Raw genomic sequence first — 18,376 nt, 5'->3', positions numbered from 1 at the left:
AGAAGATGCCATCTAGGACTTTCATAGCTGGAGAGGAGAAGTCAGTGTCTGCATTCAAAGCTTCAAGGACAAGCTGACTCTCTTGTTAAAGGCTAATAATGCAGCTGGTGACATTAAGTTGAAGCCAATGCTCGTTTACTATTCCGAAAATCCTAGGGCCCTTAAGAATTATGCTAAATCTACTCTGCCTGTGCTCTATAAATGGAATAACAAAGCTTGGATGACAGCACATCTGCTGTTAGTGTAACTTACCAATTATTTTAAGACCACTGTTGAGATCAGCCGCTTAGGAAAAAAGCTTTCAAGATATTACTGCTCATCAACACTGCACCTGGTCACCCCAGCGCTCTAAATGGAGATGTACGAGATTACTGTTTTCATGCCTATTAAGGCAACATCCATTCTGCAGCTGACAGATAAGGAGTCATTTTGACTTTCAAGTCTTATTCTTTTTTTTCTTTACATTTTATTTTTCTAATTGAAATATAGTTGATTTACAATGTTGCATTAATTTCTGCTATACAGAAAAGTTCATGTCTTATTAAGAAATACTTTTCATCAGACTATAGTTGCCATAGGCAGTGATTCTTCTGATGGAACTGGGCAAAGAAATTAAACCATTCTGGAAAGAATTCAATATTGTGGATGCCATTAAGAATATGTGTGGAGTTCCCGTCGTGGCGCAGTGGTTAACGAATCTGACTAGGAACCATGAGGTTGCGGGTTTGGTCCCTGCCCTTGCTCAGTGGGTTAACGATCCGGCGTTGCCGTGAGCTGTGGTGTAGGTTGCAGACGCGGCTCGGATCCCGCGTTGCTGTGGCTCTGGTGTAGGCCAGTGGCTACAGCTCCGATTCAACCCCTTGCCTGGGAACCTCCATATGCCGCGGGAGCGGCCCAAGAAATAGAAACAACAACCAAAAAAAAAAAGAATATGTGTGATTCATGGGAAGAGATCAAATATCAACATTTAGAAGTTGATTAGTACCCTCAGGGATGACAGGAAGTTAACTGCAGATGTGGTAGAAAACAGCAAGAGAACCAGCTTTAGAAGTGGAGTCTGAAAATGTGACTGAATTCGGCAATCTCATGACAAAACTTTAATAGGTGAGGAGTTGCTTCTTATAGAGGAGCAAAGAAAGTGGGTTTGTTTGGTTGGTTGGTTGGTTGTTTTGAGATGGGATCTACTCCTGGTGAAGGTGGTTGAACTGACAACAAAGGATTTAGAATACCACCCTAAATGTAGCTGATAAGGCAGCAGGGTTTGAGAGGACCGACTCCAATTTTGAAAGAAGTTCTACTGTGGGTAAAATACTATCAAACAGCACTGCATACTACAAAGAAATCATTCGTGAAAGGAAGAATCAATGGACGCAGCAAATTTCACTGTTGTCTTATTTTAAGAAATTGACACAGCAACCTCAGCCTTCAATAACCATTACGCTGATCAGGCAGCAACTATCAACATGAAGGCAGGACCCTCCACCAGAAAAAAGATTATGATTTCCTGAAGGCTCAGATGATGGTTAGCATTTTTTAGCAATAAAGTATTTTAAAATTAAAGTATGTACATTATTTTTTTGGACATGATGCTATCACACACTTAGTAGACTACAGTATAAACTGTTATATGCACTGGAAAACCAGTGACTTACTTTATTGTGATATCCATTTTATTGAGGGGGGTCTGGAACTGAACCCCCAATATCAGAGGTATGCCTGTATCAAGGCTTAGGCCTTAAAAATGGTAGAGCTGCGATCCAAATCTACATCTACTCTAAAAGCTGAACATTCCTTCCACTCCACCTGGCTTATCCCTAGTTAAAACAGCAGATTGCAGCAAGAAGAAATTCCCCTCCCCCACTCCAAAACTGTTACTCTTTGTGTTGTAATGGAAACTGTTATTAAACTAGTCTGTTTTCATAGGGTGAAAAGTAAAGATGTCTCATCTAAGACAGTCTGTCAAAGACACAGTAATCAGTCTGGCATCCATCCTGAGAATTTCAAATTGGCGCTGACCATAAAGGCAACGAGTTTAGGGAACAGCAGCAAAAAAAAAAAATAATCTACCAAGGCAAGGACTACAGTTTTAATAAATGATTCATTTCAGGTTCATTTACTTCTTCTATAAGTGAACGAAATGATAGGGTTGATTTAAGATTTTTAATTTTTTTGTAACTCTTGAAATTTCCCTGCATGTACTGTGAAGTTGGCTTCAGGAAGGCAATGAAATTATTTGAATTTCATGAAAAAAACAAGAACCTAGAAAGTTAGTGACTATATTTTGTCACTATCAAGTAGCAAAAATTAAATAATCTTATTCCTCTAGAATTTTATGTGATATCTTAGAGCTTTGAATGAATCTTTTTCAACACTGCAGTTCTTTAATATTCCTGTAAAGATTAGTTTGGGAACTAGGTCTCACTTTATAAGCATAGTCTTAAAATGCACACTAAGAAAAAATTACTATGTCTATTTACAATTAGCTAGTGTATTTGAGGATAAATTACAAAATTCTAAACAGGCAAAATAATCAAAGGTAAGACAGAACCACTGTTCAATTAGGATGAAGAAAACTCCTAACTTTTCTTTCCTTTACTCATTTCTTCCAATATGCTTTATAATTGTTATTATAAAAGAAGACCCTCATTCAACTCACAGCCTGAAAAGGTTTAATAACTGGCCCCAAAGTCACTAAGCTAATAAATAAAAAAGGCAGGATTCAAATCCAGACAATCTCTGACTTCAAAAATGTTTGAGGAGTTCCCATCGTGGCACAGAGGAAACGCATCTGACTAGGAACCATGAGGTTGCTGGTTGGATGCCTGGCCTCGCTCAGTGGGTTAAGCGTTGCTGTGGCTGTGGCACAGGCCAGCAGCAATAGCTCTGACTGGACTCCTAGCCTGGGAACCTCCATATGTCTTGGGTGCAGCCTTAAAAAGAAAAAAAAAAAAAAAAAAAAAAAAGCTTGGGATATACAACAAAGAATAAGACAAACAATCCCAATCAATCCCAATGAATCACTTTCTCCTGATTTTGACCAAAATTGCCCAATTAAGCAAAACAACTCACACTTTCCTACCATTTTCAACACTTGCTCCCAATTTAGAGAGAAGTACAAAAAATAGCCATGTTAAACATGGACCTCTGTATATAGAAGTCTTCCTCCTATGCAGGGTATCTATCACTCTGATAAAAGAAGTCACGGATAATTTTTAAAAATCTGAAATAAAGTGTCTCAATGTGGTAAGTTTTCTTCTTCCAGTTTTATTGCAATATAACTGACATACAGTGCTATACAAGTTCAAGGTGTAAAGCATAATGATTTGACTTACGTGCATCATAAAAACGATTACTACAGTAAGTTTTGGGAACATCCATCATCTCATATAGGTGCAAAATAAAAGAAAATTTTTTTTTAATATTTTTTCCTTGTGATGGGAATTCTTAGGATTTACTCTTTTAACAATTTCATAAATAACATACAATGGTGTTAAACAGAAACACATTGTACATTATATCTCTAGTACTAATTTACCTTATAACTAGAAGTTTGTACCTTTTGACTACCTTCATCCAGTCCTCTCCCTCCTCACCCCCTGCCTCTGGTAACCACAAATCTGATCTTTTTATGACTTTGTTTTTGAAGTATAGTTGACCTACAACACTGCAGTAGTTCCTGGTGCCAACAAAGTGATTCAGTATTTCTACACATTGCAAAATGATCACCACTCAACATGGTAAATCTGGAAGGAATCTGACAACAAAGGCATTATATGAGACAACGAACTTAAGTACTCCCCCCTCATCCCCCAGTTTATAACATGTGGCTCCCTTTGCTTTGCCCCCAGCTTTGGGGACAGACACTTCTGGCTGAGATCACCCTAACTTAGGGCACACTGCAGGTCCTTCATGACCTGGTCCCTGCCAACTTCTCATCTCATCTCTCATCGTTTCTGCTTGTGCCAGAATTCTAACAACAAATGACACCTGGTTCTACTACACCTGTCTCTTTTACTCACGTTACCCACCAAGCCTGGCAAAACTTTTCCCCATCCTCATTATCCATTTCATGCCTATGTATCCTTTAGATGCCCACCTCTCAGCAGCATGTGGCCACTGGCCTTCACAACCTACCTGGAATGCTGTGCCTGGCTTCTGAGATGGTCATTCTCATGGTTCCTTCCTACCTCTCAAGTCACTCCTTTTCATTTTCTTATGCCAGGTCTGCCTTCTCTATCCAACCTCTAAATACTGGAATTGCCCTGATCTCTGAGCTGAGTCTCTGTCTTCTAATGTAGTATAAAGAGTTCAGGTTTCAGGACCAGACTAGGTTTTATTGTTTCCTAGCACTGTGGCTTCTCTGTGCCTCATCTACAATGAGCATAATAATAATGCCTACAATGTAGCATTACCATGAGGATTAAATCAGGACAAGCTATACCCATTAATATGATTATTATGATTAGATATCACTATTATTATACTTACACTGTATCCTACCCACCCTCATGAGTTTAAACACCAATTTTTCCCAAATTTCTACCTCTAGTCCAGACCTTTCTATTCAACTCCAGGCCCACAGACTCACGTAACTTCCTAAGATCTCTATTTAGGTGTCCCTTAGGCCTCTTAAATTTAACAAACAGAACTCTTCTTCAACCTCCCTTTAAATCTTTTCTTTCTGCATTATATCCATCTCAGGAACAGACAGGCATCTCTACTCAATTAACTGCTCTTGGGAGAAAACGGATACTTAACACCACACTCTCCTGCATCCCTATATCAAATCTATCACTAGGTCCTACCTCAAAAACAGCTAGCTTCAGTCCAACTTTCTCCACCTCCATGACCACTACCCAAGTCCTGGTACCATCATCTTTCATCCCGATGCTGAAAAAAGCTCTCTCAAGCTTTCACCCTGATGCTGAAAAAAGCTCTCTATCAAGCTTTCCCTTCCCCATTCTCTAATCAGCAGCCTGATTGATTTTTTTGCAATGGAAAAACCTTATGATTTTTGATTTACATAAAATCATCCTTGGGAGTTCCTGTCGTGGCTCAATGATAACAAACCCAATCAGTGTCCATGAGGACATGGGTTTGATCCCTGGCCTTGCTCAGTGGATTAAGAATCTGGCATTGCTGTGGCTGTGGTGCAGGCTGGCAGCTAGAGCTCCAATTCAACGCCTAGCCTGGAAACTTTCATATGTTGTAGGAGCAGCCCTAAAAAAGCGAAAAAAAAAAAATTCACTCTTAAAAAACTTGGGATTAAAGCATTCATATAATTCTTAAAATCCTTAACAACTTGAAATAAAACACTCACATAACCCCCTAGAGCCGTGCCTTAATTGGCACCTCCAGAAGGTTTTGGAGAATCAGCCTTATCTCAGGACAGTCCCCACTACCCCACTGCTTATGCCCGTGTCTCCACCCAACCAAGGACCATCTGCACTGGAGTTCCTTCAGCCACTTAATCCATGCTACCTAAAGACTCAAGACCTATTCTCATGCTTTCCTTGGCCTGGAACCCTTACCTTCACTGGTTGTGTGATTGATTCTTACTTAATCTTTCACATCTCAGCTTGAGTATCTGTTATTGAAAAGAACCTCCCTGACATATCCATCTAAATTAAGCCCTTCTGTTATACTTTCTCACAGAATCCTATGCTTTTTCTTTACTAAAGACCATGCCAACAAGGACAGGGTCTATTTTGCTCAAAACTGATGTCCAGGGCTAAACATACTGTCTGATCTATATTAGCTGTCTGATAACTACTTACTGAATAAACAAATATCCTATTTCATCACATCTAAGACACTGTCAATAAGATTCATTCCTAATGTGAAAAACCAATGTACATGTTAGAAATGAATAAATACAGATTAATACTATACATTGTTCTTACCCACACCTCTGACTCTATTTTATGACTCTGCATTTTTCCCCTTTTCTTCTCCTTGTTCAACTTCTATCTAAAAGAAATGTACAGCCTTTCTTGAATTTTAAAAAATAAAACAAGTCATTTTAAAAAACCTAGTTTAAGTGTTATAACCTCCAGAAAGCCTTCCTTGGCCATCAAGTAAGGTAGGGGCTCCTACTTGGACCTTTCATAACATCTGGGTTTTGTCTCTATATACTTGCCACCGTCCACTGTAGTTATCTTCTCACAGGTCTGTCTCTTTAACTAGATTGTGACCTCAGGATCTAGATTTATCCATGGGCATCATCCCCATACCCATCCCAGTATTTTATCCATGGGCATCATCATTTATCCATGAGCATCATCCCCATACCTATCCTAAGCAAAGTAGGTGCTTAGGATATGTCAGCTGAATGAGTGAATGAATGAACATATGAGTTGGGAGCCTCCACGGATTTGAAATGTGAAGAAACACCATACTAAAAGAGAAAGCCAGCCATGTCAGAAGTCATAGAAGAGAATCAAAGATAATTTCATTTGCTACCGTACAAGCATGAGTGGAAAGAGTGACCTAGTCACTTACACTTAGCTAGCTTGCCCAAATGAAACAGCATTTCTCAACAGGAGGTTACTTTAAAGATAACAGAAAGTCTCTAAAGTAGTAAAATATATTTATATCTTAAGTCCTACCTATCCTTCTGCCCATAGCCTGAGTAGACCTCTGATTACCAGAATTTACATTAAAAACTGAACAAAACTCACAAATTCTTCTTTGTAGCATTAATATTTTTAATTGCATATACAACCGGTTAGGCTAATAATATACGGTTACAATGTTCATTTGATATATTGAAGGTTCAACCAGGTGTATGATGAATACCAAAGAGGTAGGTGCCCCAGGAGATATCTGGAAGAGAGGAGAACCACAGAAGTGGTGTTGGATGCAGGCCAGCTGCTGGCCACGCTTGTACCTTGATCGTGGTGAGACAATTACTAGAGAGCCAAGAAGCAGAAATAGATATTGAGGTTATGAAACTCTGACTCAACAATTCCCAAACTTCCAGAGAAACCAAAAGTCCTTAAGTGCTAAGTGATATTAGTGAACTGACAAAGAGCATCTGAATTGAGGAGCTGGGGGTTCTCAACAGGACTGACAGGAATTGACAAGATAATGGGGATAAGAGAGAGCTCAAATTCACTGTCACTCTATTTTACTTTAGCCTGTAAAAATCTCCTAGTTCATGAAAGAAAGGAATTTGTTCTTGAGCAATAGTTACTCCAATTGCATACGATGAGAAAATATTCTTTTTTTTGTTTTTTTTTTTTGTTTGTTTGTTTGTCTTTTTAGGACCGCACCCACAGCATATGGAGGTTCCCAGGCCAGAGGTTGAATTGGAGCTATAGCTGCTGGCCTACACCACAGCTCATGGCAATGCCAGATCCTTAACCCACTGAGCAAGGCCAGGGATCAAACCTGAGTCCTCATGGATGCTAGTCAGATTCGTTTCCACTGAGCCACGATGGGAATGTCAATGAGAAAATAATCTGAAAGACAAATGCAACACAAGCAACCAGAGGTTCTGAAAGAAGTGGGGCCTTAGCTTTTTCCTCAGATGTCAAGCTGGAGTCTTGGCACTGCTGGGACCACACCCCTCCAGCCAATCAAAATGAATTTCCCTGGAAATAAGAATTTTATTCTGTGTGACTAAAGAGAACATTCTTTCTATCCCTTTATAGTGGCTTCCCACTTTTTAAAAATTCTATAAATTTATGTATTTCTTCTTAAAACACAAAAACTGAAATTTTTAAATACTGCGAAATTACCCCACCTAAAATTGCTTTCATTTTTTATTATTTTACATAGAGTTAGTTTTCCCTTATTCGTTTTTTTCCTAATTTTCTCATTTAAGCTATTACAGATGATTTCATCAGTTATCTTAGTATGCTTCATACAAAAAAGGTTCTGCTTTGCTAAGTCACTCTACAACTTTCATAAAAGGACTCTAAATTTATTACCTTTTTTTTTTTGTCTTTTTGCCATTTCTAGGGCCGCTCCCGCGGCATACGGAGGTGCCCAGGCTAGGGGTCCAATCGGAGCTGTAGCTGCCGGCCTATGCCACAGTCACAGCAACGCGGGATCTGAGCCACGTCTTCAACCTACACCACAGCTCACAGCAACGCCAGATCCTTAACCCACTGAGCAAGGCCAGGGATCGAACCTGAAACCTCGTGGTTCCTAGTCGGATTCGTTAACCACTGAGCCATGACGGGAACTCCTAAATTTATTACTTTCAATCTGTATCTGGGATCATCAGCTTCTACTTACTACCCACTGAATAGAGGATTTCCTTTCATTTGACCAATAATTACTTATTTGAGGCTTCAAATAATTACTTATTTGAGGCTACTGAGTTCTTTTGCATACAAGTGAATAAGTCCACGTTGCCTCTTCTTGTGCTTCATAGCTCTGTGAACTTCTACCAGATGAAAAGTTCATTCTTTATCCTTTCAGATTGAAGAGTCCAATTTAGGGGGGAATAGTGCATTATTCTTGCTTATTTTTAATTTCTCTGAATTTCAATTTTCTCACTTATAAAGCAATTTAACAGTAGAGAAAGGAGAGTCAAGGTTAAGTCAAGCTTAACAAATGGGCTTTGGAGGCAGACTGAGTGGCTCAATACCTTCCAACTGTAAAGAAGACTTGAGCAAATTACCCACTTCCTTCCTCAAGGACCTCATCCATAAAACTGGCTACTAATAATACCTACTCAGAAGGTGACTGACAGATAAAGTTTAAAGATCATTGCATTATATTGTCACCACTACTATTCCACCCTAACCCCAGATTTAAGCACCTAATTGTGCTTAATCTGAATTTCATTACCATATTCTACAATGCATGGTGCAATTTGGCCCCTGCTCTTGGGTTTAACATCACCTCATTTGGATCTTCTTCCTTCCTCTGGGCTCTGGCTGTGCCAGCCTTCTCTTGTTCAGAGAACACGCCAAACTCTTTCTGACTTCAAGGCTGCTACTCTGTCCTCTGCTTTGAGAATTGCCCACTCAACCCCCAACTCTTCTTACAGCTGTACCTTTTTACTCTTCAGGTCTCAGTTCATATGTCTCCTTTTCAGAAAGGTTCTCCCTGGCCACCCTAGAAATTGTTTTGCTTATTTGGGATTATCTGTCTCCCCAACTAGTTTGAAAGCCCAACTAGTTTGTAACAGGAGGAACCACCATAATTCTAGAACTTAGAAGCACACCTGTAAGTACTCAATAAATATGTGTGGATGAAAGAGGTTAGCATATTATTTATACGGCTGAAAAAACAGGTTAGAACCAGAAGTAAAAGACCTCATCATCCCATGTTAAGCAGTTTGGCCTGTAATACTGCAAAAGATAGAGATTCATCAAAGGCTTTTAAACAGGGTATTGAGTGACCAGATGTTTCTAATAGCCTAGTTCTAACTGGCAGCTCTTATCATAGTCAAAAGCATACTTTATACAACTTCTGTTTCTGCCAAGTAGTTTTCCCCCAAGTTGTGTATGCACTACTGCACTCAGATTTTGAATATAGCCAGGATTTATCTAATACACAATTTTTTGAAAATGTCATTCATATTAGGCAAACGGGCCTTGCATTGGAGGGACTGGGAGTCATCTTTGCTAAGGGCAGGGGCTGGGAGGGCAGTTCAGTTTGTGTTACCTCATGAATGACATAGGAGGTAGAGGGGAGATTCTACCCTGGAAACAAGAGCCTTAAGATAAGTTCAAAGGTGGGGGCAAGGGGAGGACAGGTTAATGAACTAGCTCTGCTATAGCAAGTGAGCAGGACACCTCGCAGGCTGGTTAAGCTACCTAAGGAAAAGAACCCTGCTGGCCTGCTTCTGAGGGGAAGAACCTACACCAGGACTCCAGGCTGTTTCCTTATCCCACCCACTTCTCTTCAAAAAAAAAAAAGTCCTTTTAGATGAATTTTAGCTAGGAAATCAGCAAAAACATTGCCCTAGGCTTTATATTTGGAAAAAAGGTCTGGTTAAAAAGATGTTTAAGAAAAATTTAAACTGCTGGGTGGCAAAATACTTCATAAACAAAGCAAAAATACAAATTGGCCACAAGAAATTTTGTAGCAGACTAATTCCCATAATGTATAAAGAGTTTTTATAAATTAATAAGAAAAGACAAGCAACCCTGTAGCAAAATAGGCAAAAGAACATAACAGGCAACTCACAGAAGCACAACTAAAAAAACATTAAACATAAGAACTAAGAGTTAAAGAAATGCAAATTTAAAGCACAATTTACAGTACTGGATTTGAAAATATTTTAAGGGTTGATAATAATTTGTGTTGAGAAGAAAATGGACAATCAGGCATTTTTACATACTAGTGATAGAATAAACAGGCACAACTTTTAAGACAGCAATTCGGTAATTTCTCTTATAATGTAAAGTGTATATTTCAGGGATATATACCAAATGGGGAAGAGGGCAGACTTTTGACTTTGTATTTCATGGATTTCTATATTTTATTATTATTTTATTTTTATTTTTATTTTTGCTTTTAGGGCCATACCCATAGCATATGGAAGTTCCCAGGCTAGGGGTCTGCAACCTACACCACAGCTTATGGCAACGCCGTATCCTTAACCCACTGAGCAAGGTCAGGGATTGAACCCGCATCCTCATGCATATTAGGTTCATAACATGCTGAGCTACAAAGGGAATGCTCTATATTTTACATTTCTTGATAAGTATTAATTTTATGGTATAACTAAAAGTTTTTAAAATATGCATATCCTTGACTCAGAAAGCCTTCATCTAGGAACTTCCCCCACTCAATTTGCTATGGACCCTCACCTGCTCTAAAAAAAAAAGTCTTAAAAAAAGGATTACTGACCTTCAAATTTGCATTTTATATAAACGAGGTCTGTCTTTTATCAGTCACAGTGTTTGGTTCTAAGAATTAATAGTAATTGTGACAGGAAGAGAAACTGGTTCATTTAATTGTCTACAGCTTGCCTATTTTATTTTCCATGTGAGGAGGAAGAAATAAGAACTAAATACTAATCACCATGGAAACTATATTGTGAAACAACTGCAGACTCTTTAGCTAAAACTCAAAGAACCTCCACTTACATCATCTACAATTTGATCTATTTATATTTACCTTAACCCACCCAGGAAACATCTGCAGAATTTAGGAAAACCTTTATTTCGAACCTCATAGAGAGTGTGAAATTTCAGAAGCAGAAAAGAAATTAAAGATGATTTGGTTCATATATCTCACTCACAAGTATATCTAAAGTTCCAAGGGCAATTCATATAGACTGAAAAGCTGGTTCAAACCAGACCCAGCATCAAACCCAGGATGCCCTAAACCCCAAGTCCTAAGGCTCTTTCTGGATCTCTCTGCCTCTCTTTGCTCCCCTCCCCTCAACGGCTTCTCTGGGTCAGAGCCAATAGATCTGTAGGAAATTATTCAGCAGTACAGATGGCAAGAAGAAAGCAAAATCAAGACTCAACTAAAATTCTTTCATTATTGCACAATTTGGTTTCCTACACTCTTTTCCCCTAGTAAACAGAGTTATTGGAGACTGTGGTATAAGAAATTCCACAATAAAACCTTTCCTCAGCATCATCTCTCCTTAGCTGCACCTCTAGCACAATCAAAATCTACAAAGTGACAAAGCATAGCTTCCTTCACCTAGAACTAAATCTATTTAGCCAAAAGTATTCATTCATTCAACAAGTACACACTCAGTACCAACTCTATACCAGGCATGGATCTAGGTCCTGGCATTTAGCATCTGTGCTGGTAGCTGGTCTTATGCTTAGGTTGCCTTATACCCATCCACCAGGGGTAATGGAAGCATGGCATCTGGTTGCATGCACACTGTACATACTCTTTGCATTAAGAGTCTTCATAATCATGTCCATGGACGGGCTTTGGAGGTTGAGGTCAGCTTTAGATAAAGAACACTTATCCATAGAGCCAAAATTCAGGTCAGCTCTTATAGAGTAAAAATCAGGTGGTGTTCCTATAGTTCATGACTGGCATATTGCTGCAATGGATGGTTGTCCCTGCTGGGGATTTCGGTAAATAATCTCTAGCAATAAAAAATAATGCTAAATACAATCATGGATTGCCTAGAGATTCTACAAGATGTTTTGTTTGACATTATATCATGATTGATTCTGTTTGGTTCCACAAATGTTTATTATGTGTACATTCTATTCCTTGCACTGTTCTGAGAACCACACAGATACAAAAATGAGTAAGACACTGGCCTTCCTCTCAAGGGTCTACTGATGAGATGAACACTCTGACAACAGATATAGTCACTCTGATGTGGTAAGGCTGGTGATGGGGGTATGCACAAGGTGACATGTGAGCCCAGTGGAGGCAAACCACACCCATTTTGGGCAAAATAATGTAACACACAGTGGCCTCCTGAAGAAGGGGGCACCTAAACAGGAACTAAAAGGATGAAAAGGAGTTAGCCAGGGAAAGGGGGGGAAGCGTGTTCCGGACAGAGACAACATGAGTAAAGACATGAAGATGTGAAATAGAATGAAATACGTATGAGGAATAATGAGCAGTTTAGAATCACTGTGACAAGAAATGAGAGGAAACCAGAGATACACTCAGAGCTTAGGCTTGGCACATAGTAGGTATTCAACAAATACCTGTTGATGAAAGAAGAATTGGCTAGATCTCTATCAAGGGAAAGGTATGATTACATGGTAATGCATGTTGGGCAAATTTTACATATTCATTTTGTTACTAGATAGAGAATATAATGCATCGGTAGAATTACAATAACATGAGGCAGTCAGTAAGAACATGGCTCACTCAGCATGATACTTGGAGATGCAGGCATAATAAAGGGGAAGTGGCTGGGCAGTTCTGATATTCTTGTGACCACAAGAGAGGAAAGAGCTGGGGTGGCATCTGTACAGAAGATACAGGCTGAGATCACATGGAGAACTGTAATAAGAGGGAGATGCTCAGGGTCTGTGAGCTTGAACACTTCCTGGATACAGCACCTGTGTCTCTTTTCTCCCAGTGACCTAGATACAGCCCACACAAATAAATCAAGTGCCTGTAATGCTGCCCTGTTTCTCCTCACGGCGTCACATGGAGGAAACTCTGAATTGGGAAGGAGCAGAACTCATATTCCTGATGGTTGGTTTTTGAGTGGGCTTGAGTCCTTTGCTGCTGCTGAAGAGGCAAGAGAATACCCAGAACTGGGAGAAAGGGAAGTTAACACAACCTATACTGTAATAATTCCACACTGAAACACATGGGCACTCTGGGCCAGAATATATTTTCTGTAAGTATAAATAAAACAGAAGCAATGAGGTTAACAAGGGAAGCAGACACTGTAACTACTGGTCATAAAACTCTTTCAACACAAAACAAAAACAACTCAACAGGGAGTTCCCATTGTACCTCAGCAAAAAAGAACCCGACTAGTATCCATGAGGGTATGGGTTCAATCCCTGGCCTCACTCTGTGGGTTAAGGATACGGTGCTGCCATGAGCTGTGGTGTAGGCCAGCAGCAGCACCTCAGATTAGACCCCCAGCCTGGGAACTTCCATATGCCACAGGTATGGCCCTAAAAAGCAAAAAAAAAAAAAACAAATTAATAAGCAACTCAACAAGGTGACATTTAGTCTTTTGATATCTCTAATATTGATTTTCTGTTCACAGTGTATTTTTTTTCTTAATTAAAAAAGGAGCTGTGCATCTTTGGGGGCAGGGGTATGTAGAAACTGCACTTTCTGTTTAATTTTTTTGTGAATCTAAAATATAAAATCTATTGTTTTCTTTTTTTTTTTTTTTTGTATTGTTTTGTTTTGTTTTGTTTCTTTTTATGGCTGAAACTGTGGCCTGTGGAACTGCCTGGGCTGGGAGTCAAATCAGAGCTGCAGCTGCTAGCCTACCCCACAGCCACAGCAATGCCAGATGCAAGCCACATCTGCGACCTAAGCCACAGCTTATGGGAACACCAGATTCTTAACCCGCTGAGCAAGACCAGGGATCGAACTTGCATCCTCATGAACACTATATCGGGTTCTTAACCCACTGAGCCATAACAAGATCTCCTATAAAATTTTTTTTTTTTTTTTTAAATATGGCATAGTCCATTAGAATAGAAGTTGAAGCAGCTCAAGGCCAGGAACCTGAAACCCAGATTCCTAACCCTGGCCCTGAATTGTGACTCTGACCCCTGACACGCCTAGATCTAGACCACCTACCTGATTTTACTCCTCCAGGTATGTAAGGGCCAAAGACTGGGCTCCGATGACTATAAAAAGCTGACTCACTTAAGCTCTTCAAGTGAAGTACAGGAAGGGCACACAGTATTAAGAACACAGGGGAAACAAAAGGATAAGGAACTAGAGAAGGGCTGAGTCTCAGAGAGGCCAAAACTGACACATAGTGTCGATTCTAAGGCAGATTCAAGAAGCCAGTGGTAGGGATTTGTGGCCTTTCCAATGTACCACTGTTACTGGTGTCATTATTGCCCATGTGCCTACATTGCTCTTCTCTAGTTTATCTTTTTTATCCTCCTCAGTTGCAATTCTCAAAACAGAACATCTGACCCACAAAATGGGAGAAAATCTTTGCAAGTGAATCGACGGACATGGGATTAATCTCCAAAATTTATAAACAACTTCTGCAGCTCTATACCCAAAAAAAAACAAGCCTATCAAAAAATGGGCAGAAGATCTAAATAGATGATTCTCCAAAGAAGACATACAGATGGCCAAGAAACACATGAAAAGATATTCAATGTCACTCATTATTACAGAGATGCAAATCAAAACCACTCTGAGGTACCACCTTACACCAGCCAGAATGGTCATCACCAAAAAGACTACAAACAATAAGTGCTAGAGAGGGTGTGGAAAAAAAGGAACCCTAGTACACTGTTGGTGGGATTGTAAATTGGTGCAACCACTGTGGAAAGCAGTATGGAGATTCCTCAGAAAACTAAACATAGAACTACCATTTGATCCAGCAATCCCACTCCTGGGCATCTCTCCAGAGAAAACCATGACTCGCAAAGACACATGTACTCCGATGTTCATTGTAGCACTATTTCCAATAGCCAAGACATGGAAACAACCACAATGCCCATCGACAGAGGAGTGGATCCAGAAGATGTGGTACATATACACAATGGGATATTACTCAGCCATTAAAAAGAACGAAATACCAGCATTTTTTGCAACATGGATGGACCTAGAAACTATCATGCTAAGTGAAGTCAGCATACAATGAGACACCAACATCAAATGCTTTCATGGACATGTGGAATCTGAAAAAAGGACAGACTGAACTTCTTTGCAGAACAGATGCTGAATCACAGACATTGAAAAACTTATGGCATCCAGAGGAGAGAGTTTGGGGGGTGGGGGGATGTGCCTGGGCTGTGGGATGGAAATCCTGTGAAATCAGATTGTTATGATCATTATACAAGTACAGATGGGAGTTCCCGTCGTGGCGCAGTGGTTAACGAATCCGACTAGGAACCATGAGGTTGCGGGTTCGGTCCCTGCCCTTGCTCAGTGGGTTAACGATCCGGCGTTGCCGTGAGCTGTGGTGTAGGTTGCAGACGCAGCTCGGATCCCGCGTTGCTGTGGCTCTGGCGTAGGCCGGTGGCTACAGCTCCGATTCGACCCCTAGCCTGGGAACCTCCATATGCCGCAGGGGCGGCCCAAGAAATAGCAAAAAAAAAAAAAAAAAAAAGAAGACAAGTACAGATGTGATAAATTCATTTGAGTAATAAAAAAAAAAAAATGGAAACAAAAAAACAAACCAAAACAAAAAGTTACAGCAGAAATTAAAAAAAAAAAAAAAAACAGATGCATAGCTGCTATACCATTTAATAGTTAACCAATGTACTTTTAACACTGTAATGTAATCTGTAGTGAAAAACTGTCTATTTAATCAACCACTGTTGCCAATAAAGTTTGAGCAGTCCAGTGCCCTGAAAGAAGGGACAAAAAAAAAAAAAAAAAAAAAAAAAACAAAAAAAAAAAACAGAACATCTGAGGGGCTTGGTTAAATACTACCGCCTCTATTTAGACTGAATTTTTAAGACCAGACCACATTATAAGACCCTGGTTGGCCTATGAGTCAGCTATCCTTGGGTCAGGTCCTCCCCAGTCGTCAGCTTGGCCAGAGAGGCTGGGTCATGTGTTTCTTCAGCAGGAGTGCTAGAAGGTGAAGACAGTTACCCTTAGAAGGAACTGTGGGTATGGAAAGCACTGGGAATTCATAACGACAGACACACAGATGATGACAAGGCCTTGGTAGAAGCCCAAGGCTAGGGAATGGAAAAAGTAACATCTGGGTAGTAGTAGAAACTTCACAATAAAAAAGTATGTGTGTGAGGCTTTTAGCAGTCAAGACACATCTAGACATTCCTGAAAAATCCATTCCCAGTGCTAACATTCCTTCCCTACCCACTACAATCCCATGATTTAGAAAATCATCTTCCCCCATTCTCCAGTATCCTAGGTTCTGAAGGCATTTTAATTGAGCAAATGACCTTAAAAGACAAAACAGCAAGGATTTGAAGGTCCACTCCTAAACTAGATGAACTTTCCTTAGTTTATGGCAGCATCCACACTACCATCCACACTTCAACTTTTATCATTATAATACAGTAATTTGGAAAAACATTCTGGTCTATTTGGCTCATGTCACACAATAGAAATGAGTAGTTGTGACCAAAAGCCTTGCTCCTGGAGGTACTGATCCCTTCTTAAAACAACTGGAAGCAGCCCTTCCCCAGTCACGACCTCTGGAAGTCTCACTAGGAAATCAGTCACAACTAGAGGGACCACTTTCTTTATCTCTGCTCAAAGATTTGTTAGTATACACAGGAATTTCCAGCTCCATACACTCAAGCAAGTGGGCCAGGGGGAGGCAGCTAGACTTTGAAGTTCCATTTTAAGGAAAAATAAATTGATTAGATTCATTAAATGAACAAATAATCATACAAGCAGGACGAAAAATACTCTATGACAATGGGATATAAAATTGAACATTTTAGGAAGTTCCCGTTGTGGCTCAGCGGTAATGAGACTGAGTAGTATCCATGAGGATGTGGGTCCTATCCCAGGCCTTGCTCAGTGGGTTAAGGATCCAGCTTTGCTATGAGCTGTGGTGCAGGTCACAGATGTGGTGTGGAACCTGAGTTGCTGTGCCTGTTGTGTAGGCTGGCAGCTGTAGCTCCGATTCAACCTCTAGCCTGGGAACTTCCATATGCCACAGGTGAGGCCCTAAAAAGCAAGAAGAAAAAAAATTTTTTAAAAAAAGTTGAACATTTTATGTGTGCCTTGCTTTTGCACATTATATTTTTCTCAAACTATAGTTGAATTAGATGCAAAGAACTGGAACACAAGAGGTCCTGGCTATTTGGGTAGCTACAATAAAACACATACACAGGTACCCCTTAAAAAAAAATAATGTAAACCTGTTCCAATACCTGGGGAGGGAGGAGACAGATATTTGGGGGGGGGGGGAATACTGTACCCTTCTAATTCTTTTCATTACTAGAAAGACAGGACAGGAGATGAACTTTAACCCTGAACACTTTTTGAGTTTTCATAGGCTTTGCAGATGTAAATATTCCAAAGTGATCACTATAGGATATGCCAGAGAATACGCAGTGCATTTTTATGCTCTTAAAGTTAATAAAACACTTTTGCAGACAATTAAAAAATTGCAGGTATGGAGTTCCCATCATGGTTCAATGGTTAGCGAATATGACTAGGAACCATTAGGTTTCGGGTTCGATCCCTGCCCTTGCTCAGTGGGTTAAGGATCTGGTGTTGCCGTGAGCTGTGGTGTAGGTTGCAGACGCGGCTTGGATCCCACGTTGATGTGGTTCTGGTGTAGGCCGGCAGCTACAGCTCCGATTCGACCCCTAGCCTGGGAACCTCCATATGCCGCGGGAGCGGCCCAAGAAATGGCAAAAATAAAGACCAGGAAAAAAAAAAAAAAGCAGGTATTTCTTTACCCCTAATATTTTCTGATTTTAATGTTATTTCTTTTAAGTTGAATAAACTGCTCTTTTGAATGACCATAATAAAGGGAAAGACTGAGGTGAATAATTACAGAACTTTTCACACCTAAGTACCTAAGTCATTAAAAATGATTAGAAATCTTCATTTCTAATCAGTCTTCAACTGACATGGAAGTTCCTAATACTCTAATCACTGCTTCTCCACTAATGTTCTGTAGATGGCAGGACACTAATCTTTAAAAGAGAATAAAATATACGAGTCTGTCATGTGAAAAAAAGACTGTCAGCTGAGCTGATAAATTATTTCAATGTCAAATGTTTTGGGTATTGAAATGGAACAAAGCATAACACACTCACAAATACTACTGAAATTAAGAGGACCCCTGGAGAGGTCAAGTTTTCTGTCACAT

At 39.9% G+C, this 18,376-nt stretch overlaps 1 protein-coding gene across 5 annotated transcripts in view; it reads right to left on the bottom strand.

Moving 5' to 3' along the window:
* Positions 1 to 18,376, bottom strand: part of MYO5A (myosin VA) — a 232,704-nt gene that overhangs the window by 166,506 nt on the left and 47,822 nt on the right. The gene's annotated exons all lie outside the window — the stretch shown is intronic.

Source organism: Sus scrofa, chromosome 1 (assembly GCF_054392235.1).
Source record: "Sus scrofa isolate SSC_HxYL_T2T_F1_AM1 chromosome 1, Sscrofa_HxYL_maternal_Yorkshire_Landrace_v2.0, whole genome shotgun sequence".
Lineage (NCBI taxonomy): Eukaryota > Metazoa > Chordata > Mammalia > Artiodactyla > Suidae > Sus > Sus scrofa.
The sequence above is the reverse complement of the archived record's forward strand: the minus strand, read 5'-3'. Positions and strand labels throughout refer to the sequence as shown.